General features: G+C 42.8%; 1 protein-coding gene across 1 annotated transcript in view; it reads right to left on the minus strand.

Annotated features, from left to right (window-relative positions):
* Positions 1-17,364, minus strand: part of LOC117236029 (MOXD1 homolog 2) — a 167,809-nt gene that overhangs the window by 15,813 nt on the left and 134,632 nt on the right. The gene's annotated exons all lie outside the window — the stretch shown is intronic.

Consider the following 17,364-nt stretch of genomic DNA (forward strand, 5'->3'; position numbering starts at 1 on the left):
AATAATCTATATAAATATTTTCATCCACAAATAGTTTTAGATAAATTATATAAGTACTTGAACTATTCTGGGTTCCAAAGTTTCGCGCATTGAGTCTAATTGACTGAAGCGCCTATTATAACGTATTAGGTTGTCCGAAAAGTGTCTTTCTTTCGCAAACGTGTTCTTTACAACAATGCAGCTTCATACAAACGTGAAACCAAGTCGCGGTGTTTATCTGAACAGAACAAAACAGATCGTACGTAATTCGACAAAACAATATAAAACAAAAAACGTTATGCGTCTATTATTTCCTAGTAAAACGAAAGAAACTTTTCAGGCAACCTAATAGATTGGATTCTAGTTGATTACTTAGGATTAATTAATCTCATATTGGATTCCATATTTGTATATTCATATCTGTATATTTATTTATGATACATCGATAGTCTACCTTACAGAATCATTCATAAAATTGCACAAAATTCTCTTGGTCTCAAACGACCCAGGTGCTTAAACTGCTTAAACTACCCTAGATTCCAAAATTTCACGGGTCTAGCGCACGAAGCCCAATTGGCATTCCAGCGCGAACGATCGTCCCAAATGATCTCGTTATCGTTTCATAACGACGGGTAAGATTAAATCGCACAGTCCTTAACGATAAAAGCGAGACGTGCACTGTCAGTGAAAAAAAGGGGAAAAAACTGGTAACACGAACGGTGATTCAGAGACGTACAACGGAATTACGCAGTCGTCGGAATCGAGTGACGCTGGATTCGCAGGCAGCTCACGCGTCGGCCATTCACGTTCTTCGATAATCGCCGCTTCGACTAGTGGCAGTGATCCAGCCCCGGGAATCATCGGGGCTTACATGTTTCCGCGCCTACGTTCATTCCAGCTCGAGACAATTGGGCGCCGTTTACCTGAATTGGATAGCCACAGTTAGGTGCAGAGCCACCTAGACGACCTACATCCAGCGGAGAAGATCGAAAGATTCCGTTTGAGCGAAGAGATGGAAGGTCGATAGGAGGAAATGGGCATCGCGTGAGAAGCCCGGACGGAATCACGCTATCTGACGCTATCGGTCGAGCCCGGAAAGCCTCTTTGACAACGTCATACGCTTCTCCGCGCTGAATCTCTGTCTTTCTTTGTGCGCCCAGTCGAAGGTTGCCTGATCATTAAGAAAATTAAACGTGTCGCGTGCTCAGAGACGATCTACGGAGGAGTGCTCTGCATTGAATCGACAACTTTCTCCAGGAACCTCCGCTCTTTCTAGCCTTTCTTTGTGAAAATAGAAGGGAACAAAAATGGTGGGTGGATAGTTTCAGTGAACAGTGAACAGAAGTAAAATCGATGCGTAAAACTTTTGAACTTCTCGCGTAAGAAATTACGCGCGTCCTCTCCCGGTTTTCAAGTTCACTGAATTCCATTCGCAAGATCTCAAAATTTTCCAGGTAATATAGAGGGAGGAGAGATTGAACAGAATATAGAGGGACGCTTGACTATCGGGAAAAGTTAAAATCCGTTATGGTCGAAATTCATTTCGTTCTGGAGCGTTTCATTGGATGCGAGATTGGATCGAAGGGTATAGTACTCTTTCGAACGGCACTGTCAATAGTCAGCGGAGAGCAAGTTGGAGGTGAACGTTTCGGCTGGAACAACGGAAGATTAGGGGAGAAATGGGGAGCAATTCCGGTGGACAGGAGGCAAAGGAGAGGAAAGACTACGAGAATCCCCGGTTAAGTGGAAATATCTTTCCTTCGCTGGGAACGTTATTCTTCATTAAGAAACTTTGTTGTTCTTCGCTCTCGAAACGCGGAAATCTCTTTCTCTTTCCTCTCTTTCCCTCTCGCGACCCTTACTCCTTACCCTTATATCCCTGACCGTGCGTCTATCTTATGAGAACTCGTAGCTCGCGATTATCCTTTCCAATAGTCGTTGAAACCAGGAGACGAGATCCCATTTGGGAAGTTAAAGATGTCGCTTGGCGATGCGAGCAAATGGTGTCGCTCGATCCCTTCGAGAAGAGAATCGTATCATAAAAGATTTAGTCCTACGCTCGCCCCCTAATATCACCGAATAGAGGAGCGCCGAGTCTGAGGATCGAGCAAAAATTGAAAATGACGTGGCCGCAGACAGATCCGGTTTAATTGTGTTTTTTAACGGCACGTCGTGAAACTTTCGATTTAATTGCTTAACGGTGTTACAAGAGAGGCGGGAAGTTCCAATATCTTCGTAACAATGAGCTGAAAGTCACAAAGGGCCTGGAAGTCGAGGCAATACGAGAGGAAAGAGATTAATCAGAAGTCCGAATACCGTAATGGATCGCGAGAACGAGCCTTTTGTCAAAGCGATTCGTCCCGTTCCGCGTAAGTTCGTTTGTTTCCCTTTCTTCGGTCCTCCCTTTCCATTTTCCACCTCCTTTGCACCGCTCCTCTCGAATTTAAAACCTTTCGCGATTAACCATTCGCCACAGCGTTTGGATGCAAGAAGGCGTGCTCCGATTCTAACCTAGCACTGAAAGAGATGTTGGACGCTTGCTCGAACGAACTACTACCTCTCGCTATTGCGAGGAGAAAGATTTTCCAAGACGGTTGTCGTAGACCGCCCTTAGAACGACTCGAAACTCAGAGAAAATCGAGGGAACAAGATAGGAACAACCTCGTTTTCCCTAACTGCGAACGCGCCTCTTTATGAAATTGCTCCTTCCCCGTATATTCGAATGGACATTTGAACAGAGAAAATATCCTAGCACTCATACAATATGGATCGAAATGTAGATTAAACGCATATCGTTCCCAAAACCAGGATAAAAGGATCGTTCCGCTCAGTGACTTACGTTTCGCGGGCCAAAAAGAGAAACTAGAGGTGTTTTAAAACTAAAGCGCCGGTTTTCATCGATATATCGTCAATAACGGCGAATCGTTTCACGGTTCAACGGCTAGCGGTTGTTCACGTGGATAAGAATAGTTTGATCATCACCGCGCCAAAACTTCGTCGGGTACAATAAAAGTATATCGTCGCCTGAGAACTTGCGTCACACGTGCAAAACGAAAGAACGCAAGAGAGGATGGATGAGGAGAGAAAGGGAGTAGGAAAGTTTTGGAACGTCCGGCCACTTTACGGTCTCTCCGCGGAGTTTCGCGAAAGAAGAGAGGCGAGATCAACGCCCGAAGGACGGGCAGAACCGATGGAAAAGTAGGGACGAAGCGTAGCGCGGCTCCTTTTTCAGGCGTCGTTAATTGCTTCGAGTGCAAAAACCAAAGGTAGAATGAGAGACAGTAACGGTAAGGGGGGAGGGGAGAAGCTGATTATCGACGAGTAGAACTGTCTTTCTCCCTTTCCTCGTCCGCTGTCGAGTTTTCTTGCGCATCGCCACCCTCTTAGCGGCTCGACTCCGTTCAACGAGCCTTTCTCACCCCCTCCGCCGCCACCGTTGCCGAACGTGTTTGTAACTCCGATAGGGAAAACTAATATTGAACATTCCAAAGTGGAATGCAAAGGGTGGGACTGGGACGAGGTTGCGGGAGACGAGGATGAAGAACGAGGGAGAGGTTCGAGTCGAACTTGAAAGTTTTAAAAAGCAATTAAGGGCTTCAAACTTCCGACGCTTACTTCTCCCGCTACAAACCCATTCTTCTTTCTCAACCCTTATTTCACTCGCGCCCATTTCCCATCACGATCGTCGTTTTCGTCCCTAGCAGCATCTCGCTCGCTTGAACTACCCTCTCCTTCTTTTTGCCACCCTTTATCGGCCGTGTCGTTCCAAAGCTGGTCCATTATCCCGATCGCGAGTAGAAACCGGATTCTTTCGTTATTTGCACGAATTTTCAACCGACGAATATCGCTCGCATTTACCGAGAAACCGTGACAAAGTTGAAGGAAGCCTACCAGAATTTACGTTGCCATTGGCTAATTCAGAAAACAGCGTTAATTGATGTTAGTTCCTTATTTAGCGGGTTTCGCTGCCCGTAGCCCTAGATCAAATGACCCAGTTCGGAGTTCATTTCAACCAGTCGCGTTACCTCACGAATTTTTTATCACGAACAAACTTTGTCATGCACCGACTTCCGGTATATTGCCAGTAACTCTGACTTCAGATGGTTTTACTTATTCAAATGTCGAAATTCCGGCGACACAATGATAAATTTACAAGTAGAAAAGTAGAGAACAATTCCGTGAATTATGATCAGCATTGGTGAATGTGCATTTATTGAAAATTTAAATTCGGAAACGTCACTATTATACAAAAATATGCAAAATGTCTAGACAACTCACTGTAATATTTACGGGGACGAAACAAATTCCTATTTAGAATTTCTATTATATTATATTTAATTATATTTATAATTTATATTTCGTGAATAGCTATTGACATTTTCTGTCAAATTCCCCTGTTGGAACATCGGTTTCTCGCAATTTTTCTAAGAATCTAAGTGGCTGCGTGTCGAACTTTGAGACTAAATCTTCTAAAGGTAACTAATCACTTATATAACAATTTGCCCCGGGAATCGATTCACTTTTCAACCGATAGAGATCATCAAAGCGGCGTTACGTAATGTGCGTAAATCTCCCAAGAGCACTAGGCTTCTTCCCTTCTCTGGATGGGCAGATCTCACGGCCGTTTCGACTGGAACGCGATATGCATATCGTTGGCGCAGTCAGTCATCTGTAACACGGTCCCATTGAAAGTGTCGCTGCCACGGTTACAAGCTAGCACGTCTACATCGATTAGATTCGAATTCACATCGGAACGCTGCGCGTATATCCGACACCTGCAGCTCGAATCTCTCGCTGGCGGGGATAATCGAATTTCCCTGTAAATTTTTCCATCGGCCCTCGAATAGACTGCAGTTATTACGGGTATGCACGGCATTTTTCTCTCTTCCTTCCCTCCCATGCAATTTTTTCGCAGAACATAAATAAACGGATTTAGAAGAGTTGCGTTGGTAATAAATTTGTTTCGCTTCGGAGATCTCGAAATTGATTAATGTAACGTTTTTCGTCGTAAATTTCGTTTCTCTTTTATCTATTTTCTACTAATTTCGCATTCTACATTGAATTCGGCAGCGACGAGAATAAATCGCATGGAAATAAAAAATAATAAATATTCTGGCGAAACAAACTTCGAAGTTAAGGGGATGTTTCTTACACGTGTAAATGATCGTGATGGCACGAATCGTGACGAAACGAAGGCACGCCCCCGCATCGGATCATGGACACGGGACGATAGTTTCCCTCTATCTTTTTTCTCTCTTGTTTCTAGCCTTCGCCGGTGTTACGAAATATCCTTCATAGCGCCGGCTGATAATTTTAGAATCGCGTGATTAAAGTTTTCGCGATTAAAGTTGCCCGGCCGCGGCCGTGAATAATGAGTTTAAAGCGTGTACCGAGAGGCGAGGCAAAGACACACGAACCACGAAGCGTTCGGGTTCCTGTATTATTTTCTATGCTATTCGCTGCGTTGTTGGTAAAACAAATTGAATTTTAAATGATGCCCGGTCCCGGTGTGATAAAATTTTATAAACCCGGCGGGGATCGATCGACGCCATTATAAATATTTCGCGTCGTAATTAGGCCGCGAGCGATACTCGCGCGACACGCGATCACGCGCTCGAAATTCCGATGAATTCTCGATGCATAGGATTAGCCCTGCCAGTTCTCGGTGAAACTAACGTAGATGGAAAGAGAAGAACCGAGCTGTGCTCGTTGTTTATCTTCGTCCTATCCACAGTTTGGGAAACAAAGGGACAATTTTCCAGTGTTCGAACGAGGGCGACGAAACTCCGTTTCGCAAACTGATCCAACATAATTCATGAGGAAACATTGATTGGTCCCGTTTGTATACCGTCGGGTCAACGCCGGAAAGGAGACAGTTGCACTAACAAGATTCCATCGCTTCGATCCCAGAATGGCACGGCGCATCATCAGTGTATACCTTTCCTCATCAGCTCGATGTCGGCGAGCTAACATGGATGAATACGTGGCCATTGGGATACCTGAATACGCTTCTACTATGTACTCAGTCATTAACGAGTAAACTCGACCGAAAGTTTCGGTATATTCCGTTAAGATCCACGCGAAATAGATCAAGACGTCACGTTTATATGTTCATCGAGGAAACCGATCGTGATAGCTGTAAGTACCTGCACGTTTGAGACTCGATATCTCGCCGATTAAGCGATCTACTAACCTCGTGATGGTGATACATCGACATTCTGTTATTTCAGCAAATAGCTGAAACATAGATTCAATTTACCGTGGACTAAGGCAGTATCGATGGGATCAATAAGAGTAATTCTCTTTCATCAATATCTACGAGTTCATAGCTCTGCGCAGAGAATTTCTCTACCAATTCGTACCTTCGTGAAAAGAACCAACAATTACGATCAGTCTTGGTATCGATCCGCCGCTGCTGTTCTACCATGGATTAAAAAGTTCCAAGCTATTCTGGCTAAAGGAAACGAACGACGATCGATGAAATCGAAACGACTTAAAACCAGCAATCTCGACTTTCGACGTTGATATCCGGAGCGAGGAATTATGTCAAGTAGTTTTGTTTAGCCGGCGAATAAGAGCAAGTATCCGAAATTGCAGCTCGCCAAGTATAACTAGCCAGCGGCGGACTAACAGCGAGACAAAGGCAATGAGCATTGGACACCCGGATAGATTGATCGATAGCTGAAATTAAAAGTGAACGGATACAGACTTTATCCTCTGAATCGACGTAACGGTCTTCTATACAAGGATAGCCAGTTGAATATTCGCGTCTGCATGCCGCTAGGCTTGTGCAGCTCTTGTATAATCGATGACTTACAAGACTTTCCGCTTTCCATCGACATCCTGGATATCCCACGGAATACGCATGTGTTCGTCTACGACCATGCTATTTACACTGGTCATCGTGAATTATTCGCGATCTTATGCTGACGTTTCTTCCTTGTAATTGCTTCATGTATCGATACAAAGGGTAAATATATGTATGTCGTTTTCGTAATTACGTAAGATAAAAATATCGTTAACGAATGATTCTACGTAAGAATTATTAAATTTAACTATTGTCATGTATATACATGTCTATATATGTCTATATATGCATATACGTTTATACAAATAGGGTTAAACTGGAGTATAGAAAAATTTTCATTCGATCGACCCGTTTACGAGTTAGAGAAGTTAATTTAAGTTGCAATTGCTGTATAGCGATGTTGTTGAGACAACAGCTTTAAAGTTACGACTGAAAAGACGCTGGCGCTTCCATAGTTGATCCGTTTAATTCGTATTTAACAAGGAGGACGAGCTTAATAAGAATACACAAGTTAGTCTTGTCGATTGTCGGAACACGACGAGGCCGAGCATGAGATATCCTAACTTTTGACGCTGGCTGTCTTGTCGACGAACCGAGGAATCCCTAAAGAGCAAGGCGTAGGTGGGGCTTGGCAGACGCTAAAGTTTACCCACTATGTCTCACCAGGAGAGTGTATTACTCGCTTCAACGTACACGTGGGTCAATATTAATCATTGTCATTAGTGCAGGCTGCAAGACAATTTCGGAACAATGGATGTCTGGAACTATAAAATTTCGTGCTCCCTTGTGGTATCTATAGGACTGTCGTCCATCATGACCGTTCGTCGTGCCTCTACATTTTTATAATCAGACGTTATAACTGAAAAAAGACCATATTCCTGTTCATGGGACATATCTATGCGATTATGTTCTAATTCGGTGAACGAAGTGTTTGATCTGACAGATACACGTGAAATCTTTTTACAAATATTCTTTGAAGGGAGAGGTTTCATCATTTTCAAATCATTTTTTCGATTTCTATGTGATAGAATTTTTAAGAAAGCAGCAGTCGCAGTATTGAAGGTAGAATTTTCTTCGGTATCTTCGAAAGGAAAATATCGATCGAATTAAATAAAGAAATTGAATCATTACCGAGAACGAAACAGACGCGATGTCTCTTTAAGGCACATGGTAAAAATAACTCTGGAATAAAATGGAATCTTCCATTACGGACCCCCGAGGTTCACGCGGGGGTTATCTAAGACCCCCACTGTTATCTTAATGGTACTTATTGTCTTGACGTATAGTACACGTTGCTTCCTCGCTTCGCTCTCTCTCTGCGTCCCTTCTACTTCTTCATCCCTTCCAATTTTACCCTTTCCACTGGTACGTACATTAAGCTCGTAGGGCTACGAAGGTAGAAGTAGAGGCACGCTGCTGATGCCAGTCGTTATCGTACACTGAAAACTCACCCCCTTTTCTCTTTCTCCATCTTCCTCCTCCCTACTCTATAACCCTCCTGCTCACCCTTTAGCCCTATCGTGCCACGTTTACCCCATTCCTTTCCATCCTCTCTGTTCTTTGCTTCGTAACCTAGTGCTGACGCATGCGTGCCACCCCGATCAGTGTACGTTGATTTCGAGGAAGGATGTAGATGGGAAAGGACAACGAAGAAAGGAGAGAGGAAAAACGAAGAGAAGGAGATGATTGGATGTAGAAAACGAGGGAGGGCGGAAAGGAAAGGAAGCAAGTTCGGCACGTCCGATATCCGTGCACATATTGCCACAGCGCGCGCCTTATCCCGATCAGTAATTAGTCCGATCGTTTGCCAAAGACCGAAAGGGAAGGACCGTTGATTGCTATTAACGGCGTCGCTGATTGGGTGAAACCGATTCAATTGCCCCTAGCGAACTTTCCACGGTTGAGCCTTCGTTTCGCCTCGTTTTTTCGCCACTCCTCCCTCCTGCGTCACACTTTCCGTTCAATTCCTCGGTTTCGCTCGTTCGTTTGTTTCCACGCCTATCAATCCTTCGCTCTGCTTCTCTTCGGGGAGGCTGTTTCATCGTTCGTGATATAAAGGGTAATAAATTGCGGACATGTCCATTGGACGGTTCCGCTCGCGTGTAGCCAATCGTGGTTTATTGTACCAGTGCCATACTCGTCGCTAACGTGCAATGTAAACGAACGTTAAAACTGCATCGCTATGAAACTATATTCCATCAGTCCTCTCTTTCTTTACCTTTTACTGTGTTTTTACTTTTCCCGCTACACTTTAACGGCACCGTTGTTCGATCGAAGAAAATGGAAACGGAGGCTCTGCAAAGTTCACGAGCTACTGTTAACTTTGATGCGCAAAGTGATGTATTTATCCAGCCTATGGTGTCGCAGAAAATTCATTTACCGATAAACATACCTTTTCGTCGCGACATTAGTTAACTTGGTGAATTTTCCACTCCTGGCCGCGGTTCAATTTCCTTTCGAGAAACTCAGTTCCGCCCATAGAGTCGGGTTAATTTAATCGTCCGTTCGGTGGGAAAAGGGGTGGAGAATCGCGAGAGATAAAACTGAATAAAAGAGAGACACGAACGAGAAAAGCACGTTCTGTTTGGGCAACAGGATGGAACACAACGCGGGAACTGAACGCAGCTATATCTCTGACGTGCAACGAAATCACGAACGCGGCGCGCAACAGACGCGAAGATTGGATTGAAAACATCGCTCGATTCGATCTATGAAAATTCTTTCCGATCTTTCCCCTTTTCTATCTTCACCGAGCACGATTTTCGTTTGTTCTTCATATTTCCCTCGCTATTCCTGCCGTGGCAGCGAACGTTCACCCTGCGCGCTTGTTTGAACGTTTTCCACGTTACGGATAAATAAATTTCGAAGCCGAGAGTGCGCAAGGATCACGGGTTGTAGCATCCGGGTAAAACAATTGCCAAAAAGCGGAAAACGGATACAGAATCCGTAGATACGCGTATAGGCGAGCAAGAGGATCGAAGAGACGACTGACAGGCTCGTTTCCAGGGTATGGACCGAGCTAGCTCTCTCGACAACAGGGAGTCAGGATTACGCGTGCACACAGACAGAGAAGATGGGAACTCGGGAACGAATACCTTATGGGCTTTGAATCGAACAGCAGCAGCAACGTAGCCGGAGCACTGCGATTGATCCAAAAGTTCCGTATCAAGTCATTCATGCGTGCCGGCCGAACCATCCAATCAACAGAACCAAAAGACCAGCGCGGAGTATTTGCCATTTAGCCGAATAAGCTGGCGGACGAGCAACAAGGCGGGAAAACACTAAAAGACCGGAAGGCAAGCAACGAGGAGAATCGAGAAAAATGGAGCATGGCCAAAGCCAGGGCAAGTAGTCGAAACTCGATGCAGCGCGCACGGTACTGTTCGGGTTCTATTCGAAATCGTTCCACGCGTGGAAGGAGGGGTCGAAGAAAGGCCAGAAGGAAGAAGCCAAGGGACGAGGAGAGCATCGATGGGGGTAGGATTCGACGTTCGTTCGTTGGGCAAAGGGTAGCAATGACGCACGGTGGGGCCTGTGTGCTCGTTGCTAGAAGTTTTGCAGACAGCCTCGAACACACATGTGTGGGGAAGGACGGTCGGCAGCCGTGAACACAGCCGGAGAAACGAGTAGTCCTCCTGCAAATACGCGAAATGGTAGAAGAAGGGGTGGCCTGGAGGCTGGATAGCATCAGGCAAGTCGAATAGCGCGAAATAGCGCGGATTTCGTGGGAATGCTGGGATTTCGTGTATAGAGGGACGAAATTGAAGATTGAGTGGCGAATACCGGAAGAGTGGTTGCCACTCTACAGCGCAAACGGGTGTATTCGCCGCGCTATATATTCCGTCTGCAAAAGGGAAAACGGCGATGGTGGCCTTGCCTCGCCTTGCCTCGCTCAGTCGCGCGTGTCGTCTGGCAGCGCGAGGAATACCGGTAGATTGGGCCGAGGAATAAGCCGCGTAATAGGAATGGAATATGTTTTTGCCTCTATCGTGGAGACGCAGCGATACGGACGCCGATTTACCTACCTTCCTGCTATTTTCAACCCTGATTGAATTCTTCGTCGCTCTGACAAATCGGAATACCGTCATCTCAACATGCACGCCCCCGCGCTTTCTGAATTCTTATGCGGTCGATCTAGAATGGTGACTTCGCATTGATTTAAAGCCACGTCGATTTTCCAATGGAAAGTAGACAGCTCTGTAGATTTGTTTGCGGCGGACATAAGATATTGAGAACAACTACCTTATTTTTGTATGTATACCAAGATTTTGCGTTGTTGGAAAGATAAGGATTTGTTGCGACATTATCGCGAAACCATAATTCAATCGGTTAAGTTAATTATCCGATGAAATAAAAGATTAAAATTCGAATCTCGGTTCGCGACATATCTTTCCCTAATATTTATAGCGAGATAACGGGATATTTCTGGGAAGTTATACGAAATGAATCTAACTCTGTCATCAAGGATTCCTCCCTTTATTACATTTCTTTCTCTTGATAAGCTCTTTTCCAGGAATATTTCTTACAAGAAAAAGATAAGAATACGATATATCAAAAGTTTCGCATATTTCCGGAGCAAAAGCAGTTTAGGTCATCCTCAAGAGTCCAATAAGAAGCAAAAACTAGTACCACTGTACGTAATTATTAATTAGATATTTCCAGTCGACACACTCAGCATACGACATGAACGTTCCCAACCATCGGAACGAGATTTTTCTTGTGTGGCGCCAACGTGACCTAAATACGCCACCATTTTCCGTGGACTTTACGAGATCGTGCGTAGATATCAATGTTTTAAAGCTGCCGCGAATCCGCGCGCATAAATCGACACTATAAAAAGCTGATGATGGAGCCGGCTCGCGTGTACCTCGAAATAGAGCCACGCTGATGAAAGTGGAATCCGCGTAACTGAAACATATGGATCGCGCCGCGTTATTCCCATTGTCGGTGTTTGTGAACCATGCGTTTCGCTGTTACGTATGCGCGCTTTTGTACAACTATCGCCCAGCTTGCGATATTATTTTCTATTTGCAACAGGATCGACAAAAGCCGCGAACATAGCTTTCCTGTTCTATGTGTGCACACGCGCGACAAGTTAGACGGTGACCAGAGACAGCTATGATAGCGCTCTCAGCCGATAGTTGGTGATTTATCTCCGAGAACGCGCGTTATAATAGACAAACGTTGCCCAGAATGCTGGAAAAACACGCGTGACGTGTCGATAGCCGCGCGTCAAATTCAATTCACATGTGCATCACTCTTCAGAGGTATTAAGGTAATCTATGGTTTCATATAAACTGTGACAATTGTCTTAATCTATAAACGAAACGATTAATGATTTCGTCCATAAATTTGTATTCATGCAAAATAACGATGCAGAAATTTGTAAGTGTAAGTACTTATATAAGTTACAAAAGGGAACGTATTGTACTAAGAATCGCACCTCTTAGTTGTCACAATTTCGAAATCCAAGTTTCATCGAAAAGATTTGTATGAAACAGATGTAAAACTCGGAGATGTTATAAAACATATATACAAAATACGTAATGTACACATAAAAATTAAATTTTTAGTTTCTATTTAACTGTACACATAAGTTACAAATCAAATTATAATTTTTAAACAGTTTTCTTATCATTTCTGACGATAATCTCACTTTCTGTGCATATTCCAATACTTATGAACAGAGACGTATATAGTTCACTATCATACAAAATTATACATGTGGATACGTGTATTCATATGTATCGTGGCAGGTATTTCGCAACTTGTAACGTTATTAACGTAGCCACGATAAAGCCATCTCCGTGGCTTTTAGTACCTTCGTGCGTCATCGCCTTCCGGCGAATTTCCATCGCATGGCAAATCAGCTCCGACACAAACAAGAAGTTTGTAGAGAAATTTAAAATCCGACAGAGAACGAGAGACCACGAGAAGCGTTTGTACGACGATGTTGAACGTTCGCGAAGACGATGAAATGAAGTGCCCGTTAATTAGCTGGACCGTCTGTTCGAACCGCACGCGACCAAAATCGCGCGATATCGCGACCCGTCGAATTATGAAAGTTTCCGGTTAGAACACTTTGCATAAAACAACATCGAAGTTCGCCTGTCCTTGCCGGAGGGTTAACAGCCGACCCTAGTGAGCGCGACACTGCGCCGCCACCAACGATCCACTTACTTGATGAACTTCAATTGAAACTCTAATCGTTTCTGTTCATGGACTCGGCGCTACGGCTCTACTGCCACAAGCCACAACTTTGCTTTTTTTCGCCAACCAGCGAAACACGTAACAATTAAGTCTTTAAAAGTTTCGAAAACATAACGCGATAATTGACCCGAATCTCGAATCGTATCTGGTCCGTTTTATTATTACGTTGAATTTCCACTATCGCCGATTCTAATTTCGTTACACCGTTTCGAATGGAATGGAAACGTCTATGATCATGTGCAAGACATTCACGATATACGTTTTAATTTCTTTAATATTAAACTGTAATTTCGTTGCACTGGTACATGCGATTAATGTTCATTTCTCAAAAAGCGCTTTATGTAAGTCATAAATTCTAAAGTAAACTTAAAACACAGTGTACCATCATCATTTTTCTATATGAAGTTGTCAATGTGGTTTTTCTTAATGCGTCGTTTTTTGTTACTAGCGTATGTAATGACGATGAAAAGTATTGATAAATTTCACAAATATCGAAAAAGCAGGATTATTTATTGATTTTTCTTGTAAAATATAATTTTAGAAGTTGGAGCTCAAGTAAGCAAAAGTCGATTATTGATATATCTATGATATGTCGAACTTTACAATCAGAAGTTATACATTACACAAAATACATTGAATAAAAGATTGTGCTCTCAAAATTTACGTAGGATTTTACTGAAAAATCTAATTTGTACCATTACTTTTTGTTCGCCTATCTTCACATTGTAGGAGAACAAGGCGAATAATACTCAGCAGTGAACGGGCACGTAATGGCGTTCGACTATAGTAAAGGTTAATGTCCACGTCTAACGAGTTAACCGAGATCCAAGAATCAGCGGACTAAATTCGAATCGAAAACTGAGAAATTCTAACCGAAGCGGCAATTACGTTTCCACGGATGATTCACTCTTTTGTTCTCGAATGACGGTTCTTTCCATTCTCTTGGCATACTACCATGCTCTCCAGCCACGTTCTATTACAATGTCTCTACTCGAAGAATTGATAACGGTTGCTTTATTATTCTGGGATCCCTCAGTATTGGTGAATCGGTCGCTTTTGCACCTGCATTGTCGCTACCTGACTTGCTGTGAGGAAGTTAGAATCGTGGAAAACCGATGTTACATTGCAGATTACTCTGATAAACGATGGAAAGCTTGTTTGGACATTATACACGAGTATTGGACACCTGTTACTACTGCGCCGCGTTTTAGCGAAAAAGGACTAATCGAACCGGGAACACGCAACACAGTGTGGAAACGCCAAATGATGGAATTCGTGTCACGCGTATAGCACGCTGTCGACCGCGAGCTTACGGGATTGCAGGGTCTCAACTTATATTAATCCAAGGATTCCGCGGAGAAAGGGGTAGCGCTCCGATAAGCGCGTAATTCACGGGCAAAGAAGATTACAGACGAGCGCGAGCTTTTTCCATGTCCACGGTAATTCCAAACGTTACCTTCGCTTTTGGAAATTCATGCCGCTTCCAGGGAGGACGCGAGATGCCCGCATGACTTTCTTGAAAGCATTTTTTTAAAGGATACTTTCGTCTGACGGGAATAAATAATTTTTATTCTCTCTTTATATTCTCGGATACTTTAGTCGAGTTGTCTGCAGGTCAGTCGAGTTGGAATTCAAAATATTTAATTTATAATTACTTGATTTAAAATATATCTATAAGTTTGAATAAGTATGAAACTTTAAACTTTAAACTATTTTACTAGATTACATTCAAACTAGAAATACTCGTTTAAGCTTCAAATGAAATTAAAATTTTATCGATTTGGATGGAACAACAGTTGCTAAGTAACATGATTTGATTTCCGAGGTAACATCTCCTCTAATTTCCCATTAGATATCTCCCTTCAGTCAGGTTACTCTGATTCAAACAACATCAACTCTATTATTTTGTCTTTTATAAACACAGGCTTGCGCGAAGCCAAGCTGCTTGAACTCGATTAAGTCGACTAATCCAAACGAACTTTACGAAGATTGTGTTCATGCAATATAAAGAAGTGCTTACTTTTCTACGTAGTTATCGTCTGAGATAACCTATTTTAAAGGCATCAATTATTTTAGAAGCTCATATCGCTACTAATAAGAATATCATAGATACATTGAGAATATTTTCATTACCATTTCATTTCAAATTGTTATATACTAATGCCGACAAATGACCTACTCCTGATAATATAATACGTGCGTAAATAATAAATGCATCCGTTGAAATAACTGACTTGTTAAATTATATTCATACAAATACGAGCATCCTTCCTGGAAACTTAGTTCTGGATACCAAATATCTCACGCGTTCATGAAAAGTGTATGCTGCTAATTAACGATTAACAACGAACAAGTGGACGATGCAGTAACCCTCATACACAAACCAGTAGAAAAACATGCTATTATCTATTAATTAAAATTTACATAATCACTAGGTTACATAATTTTCACCAATTCATTGCCCTGATTAATTGCTCCCCTCGGGAATACGGTCTCTGGATTCCTATCGCGACCTACCTGTCAGCTCGAAACGCTTTCGTAATTCTACCTCGAAAAACTCTGTAATGATGCAGATATTCAGCGTACCACTACGCATATCATATCACGAGGTGTCTCGTACATCTGTACTTACATGTACACATTTACGTTTATGTGCATGAAACTCGTCGATACCGAATACAAATCGAACGGGGCAAGGTTACTGCAATATGCGACTCGGCTTCTCAATTTCTTTGGCGCGCTTTCACGCATGGAATGGAATCCAATCGGTGACCCACATTTCCCTTCGATGCTCTCGTCGCCACGAGCGGATTTATAAGAGAGGAATCTTCGTAATATTCCGTCGTCGATTCATACAAACCTCATCGATGTCTATTTCAAAAGAATTCCTACATCAAGCTTGAAATGAAAGCGGAGAAGAAGAAAAGGGGAACCAATAGGATAAAATAACCCAAGGTTTTTTTTATAGGTAGCATTGGCTTAAAAAGTTATCATTCGATACGCAAACAAGGATTTATATAACTAGCTGAGAATCACAGTATTAGTATAACCCACTGCTAGAGAATAAAATTATAATTTAACTAATTGTGGAACTAAAAAATAGATACTAGAGTTTTCAACTCATCATATATATTATATATCTACGATAAGCGTATCTATATAAAAACGCCGAAAATTGTATTAAAAATAAACGAGAGATCCGAAAACAACTCTTCCGATTTAAGAGGTCGCGTCCTCTGTTGCTCAAGATCAATCAAATATTTCAGACATATCAGTTCGTCAGTAAATCAAGTCTAAAATTAAACGAAAAGGAAGATGCATGCTATATTTGTCTTAACACCTCGCCCCAGTTCGCGATGGCACCGACCCAGCTTGATACGATATTCTCACGGAGAACGATATATTATGTGCGATAACCAGACTGCGGAAACGGGAAAGAGTTGTTCACCCGTAACTTAGTTCAACTATCGCTGATTCCAAGATATTTGCTCGGGATTACCTCTTCGTTTAACTTCCGCGTGCTCGAGGGGGTGGTTCGCCAGCGGTGCATGCGCCACAGTGTGTGCACACATGGATTAACGGAGGAGGAACGATAGCAGAGAGTAGAAAAGAGGACGGCCGAGTGAACGATAGATGGGAAGACGAAGAGAAAAGGAGAGGGAATAGAGGGTAAAATGCCTTCCTTCCGTGTAAGTCGCGTCCTCTCTGGAACCGCTCGAACAAGAGTTATCCAGCAGAGGCCTGAATAGGAGAAAATAGGCAGGGGAAGAAGTTTGCCTGTGTGCAGCTAGAGATGAGAATTGGGAAGTAACACGCGAAACTTCAACTCGAACTCTATCCGGTCTCACAGGCTCGCAGAGGAAACTATAGTTTTACAGCAGAGAAAGATCATACTTCTGTCTGTTCTCCCGTTGGCTGTCTCTCCTGGGACGACGGTACTAGGTTTACAATTTACGTCTAAGTGAGGGTTTCACCTTTCGAGAATTGCTAAAAATTACCAATCACGATCGAACAAGGGTAGGATACGGCAAGATTCTTCCGGTTATTTCCTCCTTTCTAATAAAGAATACAATATTTTCTTGTTTTTTCGTTATTATATAAAATACTATTAGTGTCTCATAATAACCAACTTGATTATTCACACAGTTCACAGTTGAATTTTGAGATATTAAAACTTAGTTCGTTCAAATAGCTTTGTCTTAACCTGAGAAAACTACTTCTTCAGAGAAGCCATAAGAAAAAGTATTTATTACAAATGAAAAACAGAACGAGATACCTTTTTCCTCAGAAAAAGTTCAACTGCTTTAACTTGTCACGTGGATTACGCGTTCACGTACGTCAACTAGCAGATTCCATTCCATTAAAAA

The sequence above is a fragment of the Bombus vosnesenskii genome, unplaced genomic scaffold (assembly GCF_011952255.1).
Source record: "Bombus vosnesenskii isolate JDL3184/JDL3185 unplaced genomic scaffold, Bvos_JDL3184-5_v1.1 scf7180000013339, whole genome shotgun sequence".
Lineage (NCBI taxonomy): Eukaryota > Metazoa > Arthropoda > Insecta > Hymenoptera > Apidae > Bombus > Bombus vosnesenskii.